The sequence below is a fragment of the Canis lupus genome, chromosome 8, assembly GCF_003254725.2.
Source record: "Canis lupus dingo isolate Sandy chromosome 8, ASM325472v2, whole genome shotgun sequence".
Classification (NCBI taxonomy): Eukaryota; Metazoa; Chordata; class Mammalia; order Carnivora; family Canidae; genus Canis; species Canis lupus.
Window position 1 is genome coordinate 3820291 of NC_064250.1, and position 18716 is coordinate 3839006.

Consider the following 18716-nt stretch of genomic DNA (forward strand, 5'->3'; position numbering starts at 1 on the left):
CAGGAACAGTGCTCCTTAGGCCCACAAGGAGGACACCCAGAGTCGTGCAGAGGACAACAGGGACCCAGAGTGGAGAGAGCAGCCTGAGAGTGGGGCAGGGGCTGTGGAGTCCTCCCCCTCCCAGGATGAGAGCCCTTGGGGAAGGGTGAGGGCATGGTACTGGGAAGGAAGGCCCTGGTTCTGGACCCAGTGCTGGAGGCAGGGAGATGCTGCCAAAGGAGACGAGAACTTTGCATGCAATGGAGTGATGATGCTGAATGGGGTTCAGTGTCTCAGCAATACATGCTGTGTGTTTGTGGGAATGGGCATGTATCCCTGGTGTAGTGGAACTGATCTCAGGAAGGAGGAGGGGCTGGAAGAGAGAGCAAGTGAACATGGTGGGTTTGGAGAGATAGTTTGCACTCCATGTGTGGCCCTTGGCCCTTCCTCTGTGGAGAAGTGTCCAGAAAAGCCCACCCTGGGCCCATGTTGCCCAGGGCAAGCCCAGAACAGGAAGGATGCAAGGACAGAAAGAAGGACAGGCCTGTGTATTCTCCCTCCAGCCTCACAAGTGTACGAGGACTCCAGACCAGGTTGGGCTGATGCATGAAAAATGAAACCCCCCACGACTATCACCACCAAATTTGGCACATCAGAGTGTTTCTGTTGGTTTGGGGACTGGGGAGGAGGGGGAGGAGGAAATGGAGCCAGGTTAGTTGGGGGAGGCAGTGAGAGGGACCACTCAGCTACTAGCTCTGCCAGCTGTGGGAGGGAGATCCTCAGGATCACTTGGAATATCTGACTCTCCACCTGGGAATATTTTGTCTCTATTTATATATTTCAAGTTAAGCCCTTTATCTCTGATTCCTAAAGAAAGACCTGGAAGAAAGTATCAGGGCAATAGGGAATTCTAGGGTATCCAAGGATGGCTGTAGGTAAGGGCTATGATATACCCAGGTGCTGGCAATCCAGTGTGAGGGTTCTCTGTCTTAGGAGTCCTCAGGGCACCCAATCTTGTTTGGATGTTATGGCTCCATGGGAATTAAAAGTGGCACAAGCCACAATCCCTGGCCCAGTTTTTTCTTATTTATTTTCCAGACCACTCTGGAAGGGGGTCCCTTGCCTTACTGAGCATCTCTGGCTGTGTCTGCCCAGGCCTCACTGTGGGGCTGGGCTCGTGGGTGGGAGGGCAGCTTGAGTAGCAGTGCCATCAGAGGGTCCTGGTGCTGCATTGGGAAAAAAGGGGTGGTCCCAAGGTGGCCAGTGACAGTGTAGCAGGGTGGTTTTGTGGAGGCTGGGTGTTGTGGAGTGAACTGAGGACAAACATGGATGGATGCCCAGGGCTATGCTTGGCATAGCTGACTTCACCAGTGAAGATCTCGCACCAGATTTTACTAAGAAGATGAACTGTCCTTCCATCTAAAGCAAATGGTTCTCTTGGCAATTAGCGGGGTAAACATTTAGCCGCATACCAGAATAGGATGGAATGAAGGAAGAGAGTGATCAGGTGCCCGCGGGCATCCTCACACATGCGGTTAGGACACTGTGTGGGGGACTGAAGTTGCTGTGCAGGTCTGGGCTGTTGCGTGTGCCCTGGGTGACTGGACTCAAGTTGAGAGTTTTTGTCCCTTTCGCTCTTGAAGGCCAAAAGATGCTGCTCTCCACGCAGGAAGGGTCCTCATGAATCCCATGAGGTAAGATGCCTTCCTTTGTTGATCATTCTAATAGGGACTTTTGACGTTTCCTAATTGCTGCCTGCTCCAGAGAGGTTAATTTGTGTAGATGTGTGCAGCTTGTGTAGATATGCATAGGAAGGCAATGCTGAGATTTGAATCCAAGTCTGTCAGCCACTTTCCGTGACAAAGTGATGGCCAGGGCTCTGTCAACCTGATTATACTTGGCATGTCTGTCTTCGTTTGGTTTCTCTTATAAGTAGAGCCTAAGACAAGAGCTTTCAGACAGGAGATCTGAGGGAGCAGGAGCGAGGGGGTGAGCAGGAAAGGAAGGGTTAGTTAGGGAGAGTACCACTGCATGCTGCGGCTCTCCCTATCTCCCAAGGAGAGCATAGAGTGCCTCTCGGGTGGCGTGTCCACCATAAAGATGGCAGGTGGGGGATTTATCCATTATCCATTTATCTCATCTCCCAGCCACCAAGGGCTGCCCCTGGGGATTATTAACTGCCCACACTTCCAGTCAAAGATGAAGATGCTATCTATCCAAAGTGCAGTGAGTTAGACCCACCAGAAACAGCCCACCCCAGCCACATCAGAAGTCAAGTCAGATGATGGCAAGAGGGTGTGAGTCAGGGCACCCAAAATATCCAATACAAGGTCTCCAGGAAGTAACCATCCAAGGTCTCCAATTTTTTTAAGGGACAAAGCTCTCAATCCATTGTTCCTGTGAGGCCCCAGGAAGAAACACAATCTCTCCTCTTCCCCAAATAACAATTAATGTACTTCCCCCAAGGGACAGCCTTCAGAAATTTTCACTGGAGATTTTCAAGTTGCCAGATCTCAAATATCCAGTTACTGATTTGAGTGGTTCACATGGCTGTCCTGCAGGGTTCCCGGAAGATTGAAGAGATAGGAAGGCAGGAAAGGAAGATCAGAGAAGAAACTCTTAATAAACTAATCACATACCTAAAAAGCTGCAGCCTCTCAACAACTGAATGTTCTACTTGTTAAAAAAATGAAAATTTACAAATTTATGGGCAGCCCTGGTGGCGCAGCAGTTTAGCGCCGCCTGCAGCCCGGGGTGTCATCCTGGAGACCCGAGATCGAGTCCCACGTCCGGCTCCCTGCATGGAGCCTGCTTCTCCCTCTGCCTCTCTCTCTCTCTCTCTCTCTCTCTGTGTCTCTATGAATAAATAAACAAAATCTTTAAAAAAAGGTGTTTGATGGGACAGTGAGTCCTCCACCTTTATTAAAAAAAAAAAAGAAAATTTAAAACGCAACACTCTATGCCATTAAATTTATATATTAACTATAAAATCCCCTTTACTTCTCCCTAAAAATAAGAATGATTTTAGAATGTGAGGTCCTGGGAGAGAAGGAATCCAGGGCCTCCTTTTGCCCCATTTCTGGTGACCCGGCTTCTGGAGATAATTGACAAAAGATGCAGGTTGGTAAGGATGGGATCTCGGTGACCTGAAGCATCGCAGGTGTGGGAATGAGACAGGGCTTTGGAGTTTAATGAATGGATACCTCAGCAGCCAGCCCAACTGGAACATCTGGGATTTGGGGTCTTGAATGTCCTGGGTCAGATTTTACCAAGAAGATGACTCTTCCATCCAAAGCAAAGGGCTCCCTTGGCCAATTAAACAGCTTACAGACAGCACAGCCCACATCTGGAGAGTTTCTTTCAATGGGCAGAAAGAGTGAGTATGGGATGCCAAGCAAAAGAAACCATCACCCCTGCCACCCAACTTTGAAACAGACCCAGGAACCCACATCAGATGGAGCCATTTCCAGAATTCTCTTCTACCTCCTTTCTTCTCTTCCCTGTCTTCCTGAAGTTTATTAACTAACTCCATGCCACATCTTTCAGAGAGGTTCAGTGCCCTTCCTGTCTTGCTTCATTTGCTAGGGTAAAGAACTGATGCAGGTGTGGGGAGGTGTAGCCCTCTGAGTGTCCATAAGATCTAAGCCCACTTGCTTGTCAGGGAGGCTGTGTTTTTCCTGCCAGATTTGTCTCTAGTGCACCCGGTCTCTTGCCTTTACCAGAAGAGATTGAAACTGGCATACCACCTGTCATGGGAGCAGTTGTGCTCAGAATCAAGGAAAGGATCATACAAAAGATCTGTTTTACTCCCACCTTCTCTCTCCTCTGCCATTTTACAGATGAAGACACCAAAGGCCATGGAGGGGAAGGGGCTTTACTGTGAGGTGGGTCCAGAAACTAGGTCTCCTGACCCTCAGTCTGGGCTTGTCATGAGAAAGTCCTGTGCCAGGTTCACTTGGCCTATTACCTGTCATATTGATGATCCCCAAAGAAGTGTTCTTTTCCAGGGCAGGAGTTTCTGGGTTTGAACAGGGAGTTCTGTGGATTGAAACTTATGTACCCCCAAAATTCATATATTGAAACCCTAATCCCTAATACAATGGCCTTTGGAGATAGGGCCTTTGCAATTTGAATTAGATGAGGTCATGAGAGTGGAACCTTCACGATGGAATGAGTGCTCTTATAAAAGAGACATGAGAGCTCTCTCTCTCCACCATATGAGGATACAGCAGGAAAATGGCCATCTGCAAACCAGGAAAAGTGCTCTCACCACGTGACAAGGCTGTCCCCATGGTCTAAGATACTGAGCCTCCAGAACTTTGAGACATAAATGTCTATTTTTTTTAAGATTTTATTTATTTATTCATGAGAACACACAGAGAGGATTGAAAGAGAGAGAGGCAGAGACACAGGCAGAGGGAGAAGCAGGTTCCATGCAGGGAGCCCGACGTGGGACTCCATCCCAGGTCTCCAGGATCACGACCTGGGCTGAAGGCGGCGCTAAACTGCTGAGCCACCCGGGCTGCCCATAAATGTCTATTGTTAAGCTACCCAGTCTATGGTATTTTGTTATAGCAGCCCAAGCAGGCTACATCTGTGGAACTGACACTAACCTCTGTCCGTGTGACTTTGCTATGGTGTTGATGGGTTGGAGAGCCTGGCCATCTATGCCAGCCACCAGTGGCACCATCCTCAGGGACAAGCTCAGGTTTTAGAATATATTCTATTAAAGCTTTCTGGTATCCCACAAAAAGTTGCTGAAGCGATCCTTACTTAGCATTGAATCTATATTAAGAAAAAAAAAAGCTCAATTTCTACACTACCCAGGCAGTAGAGCAAAGACAACTAATTGAATGAATATCTGTACTCTCCAGTTTGAAAGGTGCTGAGAAAGAGAGGAGCAGCCCCTGGCTGCCTGGAGCTGTCCTGGCATGATCAGCTCGCCCTTGGTGCTGATGGCCTGACCTCACAGCTAGGCGAGGGTGTTCGGTTAAACATAAACAAGGGAGAGATACTGACATCAGACAAGCCCACTCTGTTCACTTGATGGGTAAAGACAAAAGCAAGATCACTCTGTGATCATGTCTGAACACAGACAAATTATTATTCAAACCACAAAAATCTGAATATCCATCTTCTATCCTGAATAACGAGTTTCAGCACTTTGTCAACAGCCCCCATAACTTTGCCCTTTTCTTCTCTCATTCTACACACTTATGATTAAGATTCCAGTCATGGAATTACCCCAGTATCCAATCCAGAGCAAAGCCTTGCTTCCTTGAATCCTCCTCAAAATTGCCCGACACAGCCCGATCAGATAAGTCCTTTCTAATATTCTGTTCCTGAGATGTCCTACACTTCCCCATGGGGTGTGATCCTCCCTCTTTTGCTTAGAGTCAGTAAACCCAATTTTATTTGACTGCAGTCTTGCCCCTGGTGGCCTTCGGTGGGAGGGTATTGGCAGTCTATGCATTTATTTATTTTTTTCAAATATTTAAAATGAACACAAAAACAAACCGAAGTACTTCAAAAGGGTGAACTAAGTAGAAGTTAAGTCTCCTTTCTACACTTGAACCCTAGAATCTGCTTCCCTTCCTTGAGAGGCCGTTACTCTTGTCAAAGACAGTCTGTGTTTGTACAAGCAGATACATATATTTATTATTTTCAGTGCTAATCGCATTTATGATTACTACCACTGTTTGTCTTTCCTATTTTCCACCTGTCCACCCAATATTTATTGCATCTGGAACTCCCAGCAATGCTATGAACTTTCTCAGTGGAATTATAAAGGTGACTCAGAATACCCCGTGGACCATTTACCAATAAGTCAAAGCAGGGGAAGAAAGGGCTCCATGGCTAGTGGCTTTTTATGAAGCAACTCCAACTTTATTGACAGAGGGGTTTATTGGTTGCTTTTGATTCTCCCTTCACTTCCAGCATAGATGGAAATATCACTGTTGATGCAGAAGCTATAGTTTTTATAATGATGAGGGGATGGAGTAAGGGGTAAAGAATAAATCCTTTGGTAGAGATCGCTTTCTACCAGTTTCAGGATGAGGGCTAAATTCCTTTGTGTGAGGTACAGCTCCTCAGATCCTGACCTCTGCCTCCCTTGTCACTCTGTTTCTTAAACCACCACTTGTCCTCAGGAGCTTTACTCTTACTGGTTGAAGGACCCCAGGCCCCCCACTGTGGGCTGCAGGTCACAGCTCTTCCCATGGCACTTACTGCAGGGCATGGGGATCATCGTCAGAACATTCTGTTTTCTCCTTCAGCCCAGAGAGTCTTGCATATCTGAAGCCCCAGCCTCTAGCAGGAAGCTGGCCACATAGAAACTTCTCAATGAAGGTTTGCTGAATAACTGAATGAATGGTAATGAATGAATTCCTCTTCTGGAGGCTCAGTCTGGCGTGTCTAGCCCTTCCTGCTTCTGGGACCCCTTTCTAAAATCCCAAATTTCTGGAAGTGGCCGAGGCAAACCATATAAGGATAAGATTCCTTCCAGAGTGTGGCCATATCCCCTCAACCCACCTCAGATGTCAGCCACAGTGAAGGTGGACAGTTCCTACAGAGCTCAAACTCACCCCTGACACACCACGAATCATCTGCTTTCTGCCCAGGCATGTGTCCAGGGAGTCCCCAGTGCGGGGTGATTGCCAGGGGCAGGGAGCTGCTGCAAGACCGATGGGGAGCCCTGTCCAAGGAGGGACAGGAGGGGATCCTACTTCCTCAGTGAGTTTGTGTGGAGTCAATCCCCATGGCCCACAGCAGAGACTGCCCTGCATCTCTTTCTCTCCTCGCCTTCTTACTTCTGTGCTCCGTGATTACATCACAAAGGATTTACCGGTCTTGAGCTCTGCTTTTGCAGGAATTCACGCGAAGACAGTCACACAGTAGAATAAGTGGCAAAACTGGTACTTGAACTGACATGTGCCCAGGAGAACCCCAGGATCACTGCGTGGGGGAGGGGAAGAAGAGGTAAAGTGGGTTGCTGTTGCCCCCTGCAGGCGGCTCTGTAGGTGTGGTGGTGGATACCAGGCTGTGTTCTCAGGCTGCCGGGAAGGAGGCAGTGACATTGGCTAGGTGTGGTGACATCACACCTAGCTCGGGTGTAGCAGGATTTTTTTTTTTTTAAGATTTTATTTATTTATTCATGACAGACAGAGACATAGGCAGAGACACAGGCAGAGGGAGAAGCAGACTCCCTGTGGGGATCCCGATGTGGGACTTATCTGGAGACTCTGGGACCACGACTTGAGCCAAAGGCAGACACTCAACCACTGAGCCACCCAGGCATCCCTGGTGTAGCAGAATTTTATGAGAAATCACATTCCTTGGCTCTGGAAATAGAAGTTAAAACAAAACAAACCCTTTATTGTCTAAAGGAGTCAGCAAGTGCAAAGAAATGCTTGGGAAGAAAGAAGATCCACATGGCTTCTCTCTTTTCTTCTCCAAGAGTAAAGTCTAAACTCTACTCTTGTGCCACTTGTCCTTTGAACTGTTGCCTGAAATTCCACTTAGGAGCTCATTCCTTACAATTTAACTTCTGATCTCCCTGAGAGAATACACTTTCATCTGTCATTACTCACATTCAAGTGTGAACGGGTTTCTGATCCCTCTGTGAAAGCAAGTATTGATGGGGCAAGGGAAGGGGTCACTGGGTGCCTGAGGTAGGTGGGGAAGTGGTTCCTGCCTGGGAGGCAGAGGTAGTAAAGGCCACCTCTCCTAACCCAGCCCAACCTGATTCCAAGTGTGCAGGTGCTAGTTTAGAAAGAGACTAGGAGTTTCAAAGAACCCTAGTGTCCTCCCTGCTGTCTTGTGCGCTTGAACTGTGTAAAAGCTGAGATGCATGGTATGAAAAGCAAGAGAGAAAGACACCCGCGCAGGGCAGAAATGTCTCCCAAGGACTGTAGTGAGCCAGTAGAGCTCTGTTGGTCTCGTTATGGAAGGTGCTGTGATAACTCACACGTATCTTGGGGCAGGAGAGGCACTGTTTTTATCTGTATCAGCTCATAGCTTAGCAGGGAGGAGTGGGCCCAGGGTCCTGTCAGCCAGGAGAGAGACACTTCGAGGAGGAGCAGGGTGGGCAGGGGCACTGCTGTGCAGCACTACCGGGTCCCCATCTCAACCATGCTTTCCTGACTGCAGTTTTTATGAGTGCAGCCAGGGATCTGGAGTCGACATCCTCCGTGGCTGGAGAGTATGCAGAGATGGTGGCCCCCTGTTAGAAAGTTGGGCTTCCCAAGGCTGCTGAAATGGCTTAGGAACCTTGTTTCAGGGAGGGGCATCTCTCCTGATCTCCCAGGAAGAGCTGATTTCCCAGGAGGGTTTCTGGGAGTTAATTTCCAAGGCCAACATCCTTCCTCCACAGATTCTTTTTATTGCCATGGAGACAGGCTGCTGCTCAGTCCAGTGAGGAGTCTGAGCTGCAGATACCATGACAACCTGTGGGGGTTGGAAGCACAGCTCCAAAGTACCTCAGAGACCAGAGCAAGGACAGAGGTCCAGGGACATTATGATTGTCACAGGCTCAGCTGATGAAAGGGGGACAAGTTGATTTTTGACTGCCTTCCCTTCAGTGAGCAGTGAGGGAGGGATGGACATGATGGGCGGGCCTGGGGCTGGCAGGATTGAGGTCTTGGGCTGCCAAAGACAGTCAGCTTCATTCTTTTTCTGATTGCATGTTTTGCTTGTTCCGACCAGGCCAGCAGATACGTGCCTGGAGTCATGACAAAGCCAGAGCAGGGCAAATCTGTCTAGCCCTGGGTGGGGCTGGGGAGGACAAAGTAGCACATTTCGAGGAGGTGACCCACAGCTCAAGCAGTGCTTTTTTTGAAAATCACGCCACTCTTCCCAGGATGGTGGAGGCAAAGGATTTGCTGCCAAGTTGAAGTGAAGCAAATCCTGATTCCCAGGTTGGAACAGCCTGCGTAACCAGTGGGTGAGGTTTGTTTGTGGTATGAGGCCAGAGGCCTGCCACACCCTCCCAGCCTGTCTCCAGGGTTTTCCTGACTCCTGCTGGAGCCTGCCTGACACAGGCAGATCCAGTGACCTCTGTGTTCAGGGCATAGCTGCTTACCTAGCAGAGCGGGGTCAGGAGGCTTGTTCATCTCCTCCTTCCTCCGGGGCTCTTGCTCCATTCCATCGGTCCCCTAGCCCTGGGCTCCCTGACTCCTAGGCCAGTGCTCTTACTCCCACAATTCCATGGTTGGGGTAGTCAGAGAAGCAGCCCTCACCTGGAGGACGGGGAGGACCAGAGTGGTACTGAGGTCTGCCTGTTCCCGGATGGGTTTAGGGAAGTCACAGACACCACCTAAGGCTTCTGGGGGTGTCCTCATGCAGGCCACAGCTTAGAGGACGGCAGGTGATCTGTAAGTGCATCCCCTAGGGCTAAACTGATGACCAAATTTTGATATAGATTCAAGTTACATGACTTCAGTTCTGGAAGGTCAACCTCTGTGCTCTGAGAACGTGTATAAAATGGGGATAAATTTGCAAGGCTGTTAGGAGAATCAAATGAATTAACACCTGCCTGGGCCTGATTTATGGTAGATATTAGGTGTTATTATGATGTCTTATTCCCTAGTCCTCATACAGAGTATGGGAACACAGCTTACTGTTGAATTATTCCCTGTAGATGCCCCCACCCCTGCCCCCACCCCTGAGAGCATCTGCTCGTCCCAGCAACTCCCCCGCTGAGAAGCAGCCTCTGCCCCTCTTCCACCATGTACACTGATTATCTAGGGAGTGGCAATCCCACCCCAGAGCTCTTCATCCTCATCTCCCGGGGATCCCCAGCTGGTAGGGTTTGCACTGCAACCCACCTGGATAAGAGAGCATCATGTTCAGACAACTCTTAAAGTTGATGAATTTCTCAGCTCAACTTTCTTGTGGGATCCTCTAATTTCCATCTACCAGACACGGACATAAGCTTCCAACTGCCCACAATAGGCCCTTCATGTTCTCCTGTAACCAAAGGTCAATTCGGCATTCAGAGCTCTGGCCTGAGGGCTGCTGGCCTTGCCTCCTCCGACATCACCTCACCTAACATGAGAAATGCCTCCATTCCCTCCAGTGCTAGGCCAACCCAATTAGCCCACCTCCATTAACAGCGAGCGGTTCTTCTGAACCAGCCCACAGAGAATGTCTGTATCACCCACAGTTTGTCTTCAGAAGCTCCTCCACTTGGGGTCATCACTGTTTGGTCCATCCCATCACTATAATCATGTGATATTTTTCTCCCTTCCCCAGGTCAAAATATGCTCTTAGGAAGTTTTGCAAACTCATTCGTTCTGATGTGTAAGTGACTTTTAGGACTTAGACACCAAGGATTGAATAGACTTCCAGGTGGCCATCCTTAGTGCTGTGGACTAACTGCATGCACATAAACACATGATAGTGTGCTACAGTGGATGCTATCAGTTGTCACCATCACCACTGTCATTGGTAACATTTATAAGCACCTACTATGTGCCAGGTGAGATATTTGGCTGTTGTATAGTGGTCAACGTCTTTCCTGAATCCCTACCTCATTCATTATGCCAAAATTCCAGAAGGACCAAGGATTTGCATGGAATGCAATATAACTTATGTTGAGATTTGTGGGTAGGGGTACACTTTATAACCCCACGTTATAATACCAAAAGATAAGAAACCACCTAAATGCCCACCAACAGAGGATGAGTAAATACAGGAGAGTATATCCATTTATAGAATACTCTGGGTCTGTTAGGAAGGCATAGGCCTATAACTACTGATAATGGAACAATCTCCAAGAAATAAGTTAAACAGGGAGAGAAAAGCAAGGTGTAGAACAGCATGCAGAGTTTGCTACTGCGTGTGTAGTGAAAGCAAATCTATAGAGATGTATATGCACGTGGCCACGAGTAAGTTAGTTACCCTCTTTCACTCTCCTCTTCTGTAGGATGGGATGTAATGGTACTTACTCCCTGGGCTGTGGTGAGAACTAAGGGAGATAAGTGCCTGTGAAATTCTTAGCACAGTGCCTGGCACAGAGCCTGGCACAGAGCACCTCACATCAGTCGTGAGGCGCTTTACACAATCATCTCTAGTTATCACTCCGGGTTCAGTGTATTCAACTAAGTTAGGTGCTGTGCATCGGGCACCCAGTAACATCCAGAGATACAAACACAGTGGGAGAGTCAGGCGGTGGGTAACCGACTGTAACAACCAGGAAACGAAGTGCTATAGGACTTCAGAGGAGCACATGTCTCACTTTGCCAGAGGGATATAGGTTAGGGATCCAGGAAGTGTTCACTCAAGACTAGCATCTGACTTCTGATTTCACAGGATGGGGAGGAGCAGCTGCAGCAGAGGGATGTCACACAAAGGGTGGGGGCCCTCTGTCCCTGCCATTGGAGGGAGTGTGTGGAGGGAGGGGCAGACCTCTCAGTGTGGGGACAGAGGCAAAGGGCATCAGGTCCTTTCAACAGCAGAGCCTTGCTCCCCTTTACCCTGTGGCTACTTCCTCGGGACCCTAACCTGTTTTGAGTTGCTGCATTGGCGTCGGGGAAGAAGTACGGGGTGGGGCATAGTGCAGACGTGCTTCACACGTTGTAGCCACAGCCCCCAGGCCACGTTAGCTGGGGAAGTAGCCAGTGACCTGTGTCCTTTAGGGCAGGAGTGTTTCTATCCCATGTGCTTCTAATACCGCAGCCGGTTACCCCGAGACACTTCTCTCCCGCCTGACAGAATCACACAGGAGCTATACATGGCTCTTCTATTTTCTCTGTCAATTATGTGTCTATCCATAAAATCTAGATATGTCTCTCCCTCTCTATTTAAGAAGGAAAGGATCATGCTTCTGGAAGGACGAGGAGCCAGAACAACTGATGGGCTCTGGTGGTCACCCTCCAAGCAGAAGAGAGACACCTGACCCGCCAGTGTCTTGTCAGATGATGGATGAGCCACGTCTGCGGAAGACAGCTGAGTGTGTGGCACCCCCCACCCCCGCTGTCTCCAGGGCAACAAAGCCTCTAGATGACCCCCCCCCACCAACAATAATGAGATGGAAATGAAGAGCACTGCAGTATAATGAGCACGATAAAAATAGAGACATTGCTAAGTAATGGGCCAGCCATGGTTGAGGAGCAGCAGGAGGAAGACAGGGCCCCTCCTGTGTGGTCTCCTAGCTAGACTGCTGTGTTGCTGAGACTCAACCAGGCTCTGCAGTGGCAAGGATGTCAGAGAGGGATTCCAAAGTGGGCCTAGGTGAAGAGCCTGAGCAGACTCGGTCCTGGTTGCTGTGGGGGAGGGATGATGTGGGGCCAGCCCACCTGCTGATGGTGGGAGGGAGGTTGCTGCCATCTGCACGAACCCCTAGCCTGCCTGTGAGTACCAGCAAATGGTCTAAGAGTTAACGTGCCAGATTTTTTTCCCCCTAAAATGTTGCGCCTCTTGTCTGTAGTGTATAGTGGAAGAAGCCTTTTAATTTTACCTTTGTTTTTTCTTTCTTTGTTCAGTTAAAGGCTTGGGGAATATGCCAGGAAAGGTAGTTGCTCCCGGGGAAAGAAGGATCCACGTGATACAGAGACAGCTGTCTCTGAAGCCTTCTGGTGCCAAGACCCTCTGCAGTCTTTCTTTTTTTATTATTTCTTAAAACATTTTCAATTAAAATTATTTTTTGAATAAATAATACCTGTATATAGCACAAAATTCAAAAGGAACAAAAAGGTTTATGGTAAAACTAGATATTCCTTCTTCTTGCTCTCCACCCCTGGTCACCGTTTCATTCCTAGAAGCAGCCCCTGCTGGCGGTTTCTTGTGCAGCTTTCCAGAGATGCTAAGCACACATAAGGGCATGTGTCCCCCTCCTCAACACACTTTTTTTTTTTTTTAAATCTAAGTGCTAACATACCCTATCAGCCAGAGCCTTGATTAAAAAAAAAGATGGCCCACATAGAGTCAAGCCTAATGAATGGTGGTCTGCAATAGTGTGGACAGGACATAGGAAAAGCACAAAGGAGAGTGCGATGCCCAGGACCAGCAACAGTGTGGTGAGATGGCCCAGTGACTCCTGTGAGCAGCACAGCCAACAGGGCGTCCCAGGGAGGAGGCCAGGGGCATAATTACCCACGCCCCTTCTCCTCTCTCCCTCTGTCCTCTAGCTGCAATACTGAGAATCCAAAATGAGCCAGAGAACAAGACAGTCTATGGACATAGTTTACAGAGGTCACTTGGGCAGGAGAGATGGAGTGAGTGAGGAGGGCAAGCGGTGGCATGGCACCCACACATGCATTCAGCACCTAGATCCACATTTCATTGTTTCCCACTTAACCTATAGCCTCACTCTTCTGCTGGCCTAGAGCACTCTGTAGGATTCTTGCTGTGAAATGCTATATCACATAGATAGTATATATAATATACATACGTGAATGTAATATATACAAATATAAACATATATGTTCTTATATATATATAAAATGAATAAAAGTCCATGGGTGGACTTTTTGTTTTATTTTTAATTTTTAAAGATTTACTTACTAATTTTTTTTCTTTAAAGATTTTACTTGGGGGATCCTTGGGTGGCTCAGAGGTTTAGTACCTGCCTTTGGCCCAGAGCATGATCCTGGAGTCCTGGGACCAAGTCCTGCATCGGGCTCCTTGCATGGAGCCTGCTTCTCCCTCTGCCTGTGTCTCTGCCTCTCTCTCGTGTGTGTCTCTCATGAATGAATAAATAAAATCCTTAAAAAATAAAGATTTTACTTATTTATTTGAAAAGAGAGAGAAGGCACAAGCAGAGGGAGCAGCCGGCAAAGGGAGAGGGAGAAGCAAACCCCCTGTTGAGCAGGGAGCCTGATGCGGGACATGATCCCAGGATCATGACCTGAGCTGAAGGCAGATGCTTAGCTGACTGAACCACCCAGGCACCCCTATTTACTTATTTTAGAGAGAGAAAGAGTGTGCACATGCACCAGTGGGGGGGGGGGGGTGAAGGGAGAGAGAGAGAAGCAGACTCCCTGCTGAGCATGGAGCCCATCACAGGGCTTAATCTCACGATCTCACAACCCTGAGATCATGACCTGATCCGAAATCAAAAGTCATATGCTTAACCAACTGAGCCACCCAGGCACCCCACACCCATGGACTTTTATGATTGTTTCCAATCTTCTGCTATTACAAACAATGCTGTGAGGCATATCCTTCTAATTAGTCATTTCACAAGGCAAGGATATACACAGAATAAATTTCCGGGAAAGAGATTGCTGGGTCAAAGAGTGTATGCTTTTAAAATTTTAATAGACACTGCCACATGCCCCTGCATTGAGTTGGTACAAATTTATACGTACATCAGCAATAGATAAGATTTCTGTGCGGTGTTTAAACATCTGGGTTACAAAGATGTGAATAAACTTCTTAGAGCAGAGCATCTCTCTAGCGGTGTCTGTCACCTTCACAAAATATAAATCCCTCTTATGGGGGGAAATTATTTTCATAAATACACATTTCCTCCTTGTTTTCTGTCATTTCTTTCAGAATTATTCAGCAGGGATATAATTGAATGGAGTTCTGCTCATTCTTTGGGAGTAGTCTTGTGTCACTTTAGGTTACAAATAACAGCCTTGACTTAGAAGTTAAAAGTTTCCAGTTTACCTTCCTAGACATGAACAAATCAACTATAGTATTTTTTTTAAAGACATCTTAGAGACAGGTAAGGAAACTATATATGTGTTGGGCATCAGGGGACTCAAAAAAAATCACCATTAATCCCACTATGTGTGACAGTGTTGCTGGAGCATACAAGAAAAGTTCCTGCTCTCTAAAAAGACAGTGTGGAATCCTCAGAAGCGTGAAATGCCAGATGTCTGCAATATACCCCAAAACACCTTAGGAAAAAAAGATGGAGCAAATATACAAACATTAACAATCATTAAATCTAGATGATAGACAGCTTCCCATATGCTTAGAAACTCTCACAATAAAAATCTTTTTTAAAGGATTTTATTTATTTATTTGAGAGAGAGAGAGAGAGAGAGAGAGAGCACAAGCAAGGGGAGAGGCAGATGGAGACCCACTGAGCAGGCTGCCCCACACGGGACTTGATCCCAGGCCCCTGGGATCATGACCTGAGTTGAAGGTAGAGGCTTAACTGACTGAGCTACCCAGGCTCCCCTTATAATAAAAAATCTTAAGGAAGAGTCCAACCAAGATAATAATCACCATTTTACCCTTTATCCAAAGGTAAGACTTCTTGTCCTTCCCCTTTGCGTCTTCCCTCTCCTCCTCCGGCTTCTGTGCCTCTGACTGCTGCCCCCACCTCACCCCAGCCCTCTTCCAGTGGTCCACAGCACACAGACAATCAGAGCCTCTTCACTCCGCACAAGGTCCTTTTGGGGAAGGGCATAAAATGGCTCCAGTCTGGCTTTCCCTCTGCTGATGGGCAAACACTTGTTCCATGGAAAACTCTCAACCCTCCTACCAACCCTGGAAATGTAGGTTCCCTGTTCTGTTCCACACACAGCTCCAGTCTCCTCAGGCCTGAGTTAGGCAGGCATCAAGGACTGCCTCCCACCCTCAACTGCAGAGAAGGCACACCAAGCTCACTAGGGTGCTGTGGTAGCCCCCTCTTAATATTTGTGGTTTACGTTGGAAAGTAGCTTCCTGTCCTCTCCCTAGAGACGGAGGATTGAGAAAGTATCAGGGTTCTCCAAAGAAATCTTATAAACCCTCCAATATATATCTTGGATAAGACAATTTCCTCTGCCATGATACTTACTACCCCCCCACCATCATATTGAACATATCTTAGTATTACTAAACTTTTACTTTCCATCATATGCATTTAGAGTTTTGTCCATATTTACATAGTAGGGTTTATGACATTAAATTCCATTTGTTTGTAACTGTGCTAGCGAATGTTATTTAATCTATTGCTATGGTGGCTTAAAACAACAAACACTTCTTATCTCAAACAGCTTCTTAGAGTCAGGAATCTAGGACTGGCTCAGGATCTCCTGTGAGGTGGCAATCAAGATGTTGGCCGGGACTGCAGTCATCTAAAGGCTTGACTGGGGCTGGGGGCTCCACTTTCAGGAGGGCTCACTTACCTGGCTGAGCCTCAGTTTCTCTCAGGTTGTTATCTGGAGACCTCCATTTCTCAACAAGTTGTCTTCTCCATAGGGCTGTTTGAAATCTGGCAGCTGGTTTTCCCCTGAGTGAGTGATTTGAGGGAGCAAGAAAGAAACCATGATATCTCTTATGACCTAGCCTTGGAAGTGACATGCTATGCTCCTGCCACATGCTATTGGTCACATGGATCAACCATGTTACACATGGAAGGAGACAAGGGTGTGAATACCAGGAGGCAGGGACAACCGGGTCTATCTTGGAGGCTGGCCACTTTACCTATTGACGTCATCCTACGTGTGCTCAGGAGTGTCAGTGTAAGCTGTGACATGTAGACCCATTCTCCATAGAGTCATATTCCATGCTGGGGAATTCCTCCAAGGTTTTTTTTTTTTTTTTAAGATTTTATTTATTTATTTATGAGAGACACACACACACAGAGAGATAAGAGACAGACAGACAGAGGTAGAGACACAGGCAGAGGGAGAAGCAGGCTCCATGCAGGGAGCCCTATGTGGGACTTGATCCTGGGACTCCAGAATCATACCCTGGGCTGAAGGCAGGCACTAAACCACTGAGCCACCTAGGGATCCCCCGTCCAAGGTTTTGAGTGTGGCCCTTGATCACCAGGTGCCAATACCTAGTAAAGTCTGTGTCTCTCAGAGGTCATAGTGATAACAGCACCATTGCTCTCTTTGTGGTGAGTCTGTGCCAGAGGATACATTTTCCAGACAGAACCTGTTCTGTGCTTCTAGTCTCCTGTGCAGTACACAGTGCTCTGTTGTGCCCTTACAATTGAATCTCTTACAAAAGGAGGCACTGGGGAGCCCAGCATGCAGACATAACTGAATTCCAGCAAGGATTAGACTCAAATCAGGGTGCTCCTACTTGCTCCCTCCCAACCCCAAAGCACAGGGATGAGGAGCTCTATCTGCAGAGCTCAGCATGAGAACTGGGGACAAGACGAGGGTGGAGGAGCTTTCCTCTAGTTGGTAAAGTCTATCGTCCTGTCACAGGAGAATTGAATCCTGGGACACCTAGGTGGTTCAGTGGTTGGGCGTCTGCCTTTGGCTCAGGGCGTGATCCCATGGTCCTGGGGTCGAGTCCCACATCAGGCTCCCTGCTTCTCCCTCTGCCTGTGTCTCTGCCTCTCTCTGTGTGTCTCTCATGAATAAGTAAATAAAATCTTAAAAAAAAATAGAAGTGAATCCTGGCACAGGAAGGCTTCGGGGGATGAGAAGAAGGCACCAAAAGTGAAGGTACAGAGGACACCTCTTCCTACAGAGGACCTTCAAGGAATCTGAATTCAGTGGTCCGGCCATATCAGGGACCCGATCTCCTAGGAGCAGAAAGGGCTGAAAGGACAATTTCTTTTTTTTTTTTTTAAGACTTATTTTTAAGTAATCTCAACATCCAACATGGGGCTTGAACCCACAACCCAGAGATCAAAAGTCACATGCTCTACTGACTGGACCAGCAGGCACCTCAAGGAAAATCACTTTTTGAGTCAAGGGAGAAACTCTCTACCTGGCACTTAGATGAACTTAAAACAAATAAATTCCGCTTGGGTTTGCACATCGGTTTCTTATAATTTTGGTTTGTACAAAGTAGCTTGGTGGGGGGGGGTGTTTAAAAATGGGACCTGAGAACTAGTGACTGGGATGGTACCTCCTGCAGAGAGGGGCAATACTGCACAATGGCAGGCTTCATTACCAGTAGTAAGAGCAGCTCTCTGCCAAAGCCTCCCTGTGTCCAGGCTCTGGAATTGAATTTAGCTGGGCCCCAAGCTCAGAGAGATGGTATTGCTGTTCTTATTCTGTGGGTAAAGAAACAGGCCTGCAGACGATAAATAACTCCTTAAGTTTTTCTCAAAAGTCCAGAGGGGTCCATACCCAGACAGAACCCCCATCCTGTAGGCCTGCTAAATTATCTTCTATGCTGCTGGAGATGGACTTTCACCAGTGCTGTGGCCACTTCCTTACAGACCATTGTCAATTGTCCCTTCTCGGCAACGCCTTTCAAGTCACACTCTCTGGTCAGAAAAGAAAGCACGTGATCTGAACGGATTCACCCACTTTGTGGGTCATTCTCATTTCCTGTCCTGACCTCCACTGAGAGTGGGGTTCATTACCATTAACCTGTGACTGCAGGTCTGGCCACCCTCTAGTTTCCAGAACGTCCATTTCCCCGGTGGTCACGGGGGGAGGCCCAAAGCAGAAAGGAGATGCGCCTTCTCAAACGGCATTTAACTGAATTAAAAAAAAAAATGATTTGAAGTACCTCATTTTTAAGGTTTTTTTTCTTAAGATTTTATTTATTCGAGACAGAGATTGAGAGAGAAAGAGAGAGAGAGAGAGAGAGGGCGCACAAGCAGAGGGAGAGGGAGAAGCAGACGCCCCGCTGAGCAGGGATGAGCAGGGAGCCGATGTGGCCCTCACCCCCTCAATCCCAGGACCCCGGGATCCCAACCTCAGCAATGCTTAACCGACTGGGCCACCCATGCGCCCTTTTTTCTTTCCTCCTTCCTTCTTTCTTTCTTTCTGGACACTTCATTTTTTAAAAAGTGAGATTAGTTTGTATGATTTTTTTTTTTTTGCCATTCTGTTGTATTAGGACGTATTTCTTTTTTGCCAAGGTTTTCTTCCCCATTT

At 47.7% G+C, this 18716-nt stretch overlaps 1 long non-coding RNA gene across 1 annotated transcript; it reads left to right on the forward strand.

Moving 5' to 3' along the window:
• Positions 1-6821: 6821 nt before the first annotated feature.
• Positions 6822-12573, forward strand: LOC112657447 (uncharacterized). Its single transcript, XR_003135024.3, has 3 exons — positions 6822-6957; positions 11786-11929; positions 12462-12573. It is a non-coding gene; the product is annotated as an uncharacterized LOC112657447 (long non-coding RNA).
• Positions 12574-18716: the final 6143 nt, after the last annotated feature.